This window comes from Calidris pugnax, unplaced genomic scaffold (genome assembly GCF_001431845.1).
Source record: "Calidris pugnax isolate Ruff unplaced genomic scaffold, ASM143184v1 scaffold208, whole genome shotgun sequence".
NCBI lineage: Eukaryota > Metazoa > Chordata > Aves > Charadriiformes > Scolopacidae > Calidris > Calidris pugnax.
In genome coordinates this window covers 1,888,809-1,894,808 of record NW_015090967.1, presented here as the reverse complement: position 1 = coordinate 1,894,808, position 6,000 = coordinate 1,888,809, and positions in this window count along the sequence as shown.

Below are 6,000 nucleotides of genomic sequence, written 5' to 3'. Positions count from 1 at the left end.
CAGTGAGATTTTTCTTTTTTGGTAATAAAATCACTAGGTTGTATGCTATTAGTTGAAAACTGACTCCATCAGTGTTTCAGTAGGTGAAATGTTTTAATAAGCATCCAGCAACCTCATGAGCTATTTATTAAAACCAATAATTTATGCTTTTTTTTGGAAAAAAGCAGCATGTTGAAAAGGGTGGGGGAAAATCTCTGTATAGCCCAAACCAAATTACTCCTCAGCCCAAACATTAAGCACTTCCTTAAGAGAAGGCTCCTCACTTGGAGCCCGAGCTGTTCATGGCCTGTCGGGTGCGATCCTTCTGGTTCAGGTTTTATTATTGAGCTTTGCTACTGGCCCTAGGGAGTTTCTAAACGAAAATAGGCTGAGACCTCATGTGAGACCGAGAAGCAGCAGACTACTTTATAGTAATAAAAAGGGTAGTAGTAGGGAGTGGTTTCCCATGCCCATGTCATCCTAAATTTGTGTGGAAAACTATATGCTTACTATGTAATTGTTCACATCCTGCTGCTGCTTAAGCAAACAGTATTTATATGTAGCCAAAGCACAACCATCCAGCGTCCCCTTCCCTTGCAGCCACATAAAACGGCACTTTAATTTCTATCTAGACAAATATAAAGCTTTTCTTTGCAAAGGGTTTAAAGGTTTAGGCAACATTCTTGTTTTTCCCTTTTTTCCCCCTCTCCTAAGAAGTAAGCAGTGTGTTAGCAGGAATGATAGGGAATTGCACCCTGAACATTCAGCGCACCATTTTTTCATTGTTTTGGTTTATAAGCCCTACTTGTCAGAGTTTCATGAACCCTTTCCTTTGCCCAGGCCAGCTGAATTGCCTCCCCGCACCATCTGTGTGTCTGGGCAAGCCTGGAGGCAACCCTGCGAGTCAAGAGTGCTGCCTCTGGTGAAGGACAAGCATTTTGTGGTAGCAGGGACCCTTTTGTTGTGTGAGTTTAGCGGTGACGCTGTGGTGGCTTCACTGACATGGGGTGCAGAGGAATCCGCCCTTTAGAAACGCGGTGGTGGCCATCTTCCTCAAAAGCCGTTGCTCTTGCTGACAGTGGCAGTCATTTTAAAGGAAATGTGGAAGGACCATGGTAGGACGGAGTCTCTCCTTGGAAAGAAGTAAAGTTTAGTAATCAAATGTAGTAATTAATTCAGCCGTTGGGGTCAAAGACCTGCAAAGCTCTTTGGAGCTACGCAAGCAAGTGATGGGGTGGAGGTGGCAGCTCTGGGCTCTTGTCACTGGCACAGTGAGGTACCAAGGAGAAATGGGTGTGCGACGGGAGATGCAACGCTGCATCGCTCTTCCCCACCTGCCACACATTGAGGGCAGCCTGCAGCAGTATAACTTGCACAGGGCACAGACTTATTTGGACTCAGAGGAGGGCATGAAAGACATCCCCAGGCAACCCCCTGCTTCTGTGTGAAGGAAGCGTGTGCAGGTCTCCCAACACGTGTGCTCCTCAGTCCCAGTGCCAAAGGCTGGCACCAGTGTGAAGCCAGTACGTGCAACGGGCAAAGCCCCCCAGCAGGCTTCCTGCACTGAGAGCAAAACAAAAAGCACTGGCAAGATTCTCATGAGAATGAATCGCATCTGTTTGTGGTTATAGGTGGTGATATTGGCAGCAAGTATTTTAACTTTCACAATTTTATGTATTGCTTCATGCTGTCAGCTACTTTCCGTGTCAGTGACAGGGTATATGCTTTGCCCTCAGCATCTCTAGCAATAGTACTTACAAGCTGATTTTGTTTCATCTTATTTTTGCGGTTTGGCCAATTGGTCAGAAGCCATTTTTTGCTGTGCTAACCTGGTTTCTCCCTGTGTAAAGCTTTCTTTATATGACCATGAGCTGATGTACAAACTCAGGTCAGTGAGAAGCCAATGTTGATGATCCTGCTTTAAATACATTTGATGAGCTACTTTGTGCTCTGCTTTTTTTCATTTGAAAAATCTCTTCCAGGTGGAGCCTACTGTGATACTTCTCTGATGCTAAGGCACTTGTCTACCCTCAGCCTTGTTGCCTCAGCCACCCAAAATGCATTGGATGGCTCAGTAGAGGTTTTTCCAGCTCTGTAACCGTTCTGGCAAAAAAAAAAGGGCTGGAGTCTGTGATTCCATGGACTTTCCAGTCTCAGTCTTCATCAATGACCATTGAATGAAAGATGAGGCTGAGCACTGCATTTGCTTCTCAGAGGGACAAATGGAGAACAAAATGTACTATTGTGTTTGTGTCTTCACGTGTGAAGTTGAGAATGGGAGCAACTCAGTGAAAAGGCAGGAGGGGATAGAAATAAGTATAGTAATCAGAAGAGGAGATGCTGAGGTGTGGCTTTTCCCCTTACAAATCGGGATAAATAACATGTTGGTTTGCATATTATTGAAACACCTTAGTGAGAAAGTGATAGCAATATTTGATTAAAATGACTCTGTATATGACCAGGTTTTATATTCGATTCTGATTGACTGGAGGAGAGACATTGTGTGGAAATGATGAAAAACAACGCAGGTAAAAATGATTATTAAGGAATATGATTCTAGTGTGAGAAATGTTTAAGATCAGTAGAAAAAGGATTTCTGATTGTCCCTTACCTCATTTTTTTTTTCAAACTACAGTATTTGACATCTCCTTTGGTTTAGTTTCTGTGAATAAAAGCTGAGTGTGACAGTTAATACATAACACTATTTATAAATATACATACACCTTTAAACAAGAGGATTAAAGGAATGGTTAAATCGATGCGTTACAAACTGTGGTCTGCAGCTAATATGCAGAGGCATAGTTAGCATTAGCAGTTCTGAGCTTCCCACCTCTGTACACTAGTAGTCTGTGAGAAATTCTGACAATCAAAACAGTCTGAAAACTTCTGTGTTAAAAACTAGGTAATTAAATGAATGAAGATATTTCATTCAATTACTGGCTGAAATGATCTTCCAGCTACCATTAAGAACTTATGAGAACTTCTACAGTCCTGAAAATCTGGAAGAGAGTAAGCACTTGGTCCACCTTTTTCTACAAATAGAGTTGTCAACTTATGCTGATAGAGAATAATCAAATTTATTTATGAATCAGTGTTTGGATGCCAAATAGAAAGTAAGGTGACCATCTGTCCTGGTTTGAAGTAAAACAGATCAATTTTGTGTTCTGTAACTTTACATTTTAGCTAGGCCTCTTCTAACTCTCTGAAATTAACGGCATATTGTGGGGAAAACTGTTCCTTCTCAGAGTGATAAGACCAATGTTTGTGCTACATGCCAGGGAATGGTGTGCAGAGAGGCCCTTGCTTATGCTTATTGCTATAACAACCAAGGTCAGCCAATTTTCGTTATTTGCCCCTTAGAGGGTCGGAAACGGAAAAGCGTAGAGGGGTCACATCTGTGGGAAGGAACGGACAAGACAGGTGACCCAAACCTGACCAACAGGGTATTCCATCCCATCTGCCCCATGCTCAGTATAAAAGCTGAGGGATCAAAGGGTCAACTCTCTTCCTGCAATGGCCGACGTCCAAAGAGGACCCTGTCTGTTCATCTGCTTTTGATCCCGATCCGTGTGTTCCTGACTCCAGAGCTGGAATCCAGTTCCCATCCGTCGCTGAGTCCAGTCTGGGGCTTCCCCAGTGCCTGCTGGTGATGGGACTGTCATCCTGGGAGCTTGATACGGTTTTGTATACGTTTTGTATCTATTTCATTATTTTCTTCTCTCTTTTTTATTTTAATATTAATTTTTCATTAAAGTAGTTTAGTTAATTCTAAACTTTTCAATCTCCTTATCTCTTCCTCTCCTCTTTTGGGGGGGGGAAGGGCCATCTGTCGATCCGGTTGCGGTGATTTCGGCTGAAACCACGACAGATTTATTGGCGCCCAACGTGGGGCTCGACGATGGTGGCACGACCCGAGCTCTGATAAGATTGTTTGAATAGTTTAAATTCCAGCTTGTTTAGAGAGAACCGACAGCTTACATCATGTCGTTCCTACAGAACATTTTATATGATGTTGTCAGAGAGCTTTGTATGAAGTTTGTTAAAGCACTGGTGTTTGACTGGTCAAATATGCTGAAGGGTTTATTTGTTTTTTGTGTCTGGATGCGGTGGGTCAAGCGTGCTATGTTTGTGTGGATTTGCCTCCAGATGTATAATGTGATCAGTTGGATTGGTATCATACCTGCATCTCTTGGGCATCAGGTGGTGGATCCTGTTGCTAATTTCACTTCTGATTTCACCTGGGGAATGTTTACCTTGCCTGTTAGTGATTATCCCAAAGTGATACTAACGGAATTGGGGGATGAAAAACCTGTGGGCTCTTTGGAGAATTGTTGTAATTATTGTGGTTATCGTCACGGTCACTTAATCGTGACAGTGCTGTCAATTTTACTGAATGTTATGCCCCTGCCCCTTACGACAAGGATATGCCCAAGCTAGAGAGCATGGGAGAGGGTTCCTCTGATGAAGATCCAGGAGAGGGTCCTGCTAGTGTAGATAAGGGACAGCAACCTCCTCCAGCAGCCCCTTCCCAGGTAGAAAGGGGAGAGGGTCCTTCTCTGCCAGCCTCAATACAGGATGACACCTCAGATGGAGATGTAATTATTAATTCTTTATCTATGAAGGATTTGCAAAATCTGAGGAAGGATTTTACTCATCATGATGGGGAGCCACTTCTCTCTTGGTTGCTCCAATGCGGGGACAGTGGAGCTAATTCCACAGATTTAGATGGTAGAGAGGCCAGCCAGCTGGGAAATCTGGCCAAAGAGGGAGGTATTGATAGAGGAATTGGGAATAAGGCAGATGTTCTCAGTCTCTGGAGGCGACTGCTATCAGCTGTAAAGAGCAGATATCCCTTTAAGGATGATATCCAATGCCGTCCAAGCAAATGGACCAGCATGGAGAAAGGTATTAAGTACCTGAGAGAACTGGCTATTCGGGAGGTGATTTATGGCGATTGGCAAGTGGCTATAAATCCTGATGAAATGCCATGCCAATGACCTTTGTTGAAAAAGTTGGTGCAGAGTGCACCATCAGTGTATTCCCACACTTTGTCAACAATGGTCTGGGGAGGATCTGGTACTGATACACCAACTGTAAATGAGGTCGCTGACAGGGTGCGACAGTATGAAGATAGTCTCTCTCATCCCATTGGTGTTGCAGCAATAGAAAACCTGACTAAAACAGTGGCTGAACAAACTGAGAAGATAGCTGAACAGAATAAGACACAAACTGAGGCAACAGAGAACATAGCTAAGATGCAGACTGAAATGATAGAGAATATAGCTAAGACACAGAAGGAGACAATGGAGAACATAAGCAAGACACAAAATAAGACAAGGACTGAGACAATAGAGAAAATGACCAAGGCAATAGTTAAGCAAAATGAGACAATTCTTCACAAACTGCTTGAAAAACTTTCTGAGATTGGGAAAGAATCTTACTCTTCCCCAGCTCAGACTCAACTTCCAGCTCAGACTCAAGTTGCAGCTCAGGCTCAACTTCCGGCTCAAACCCAAGGAGCAGCTAAGACCAAAGTCGCAGCCATTAAGAAAAAACCCCCTCCCATGAGACCGACCAAAGGGAAAAAAGACTCACTCCGAGGTTTCCTGTGGCTTTGCCTCTGCAATTATGGAGAGAACACGAGGAGATGGGATAAAAACCCTACTTCAGCCCTGCAGGCATGAGTGCTTGAGTTGCAAGGTAAAGCAGACAGAAGGAAGGATTGTTACATGAACATGGCTGCTCCAGTTCAGAGTGTGTACTGCCCCTGGCCAGACAGGAACTCACCTTACAATTATAGATGCTGTCCTCAGCATTAGGGTTGCCCTGCCTCCAGCCAGGAGGAGGAGGGATAACCGAGTTTATTGGACTGTGTGGATCTGATGGCCTGGCACATTAGAGCCACAAAAGTATAGAGCCCTTGTGGACACTGGTGCACAGTGTACCCTAACGCCATCGAATCATAGAGGGACAGAAACTGTCACTATTGCTGGAGTGACAGGAGGATCTCAAGATCTGACT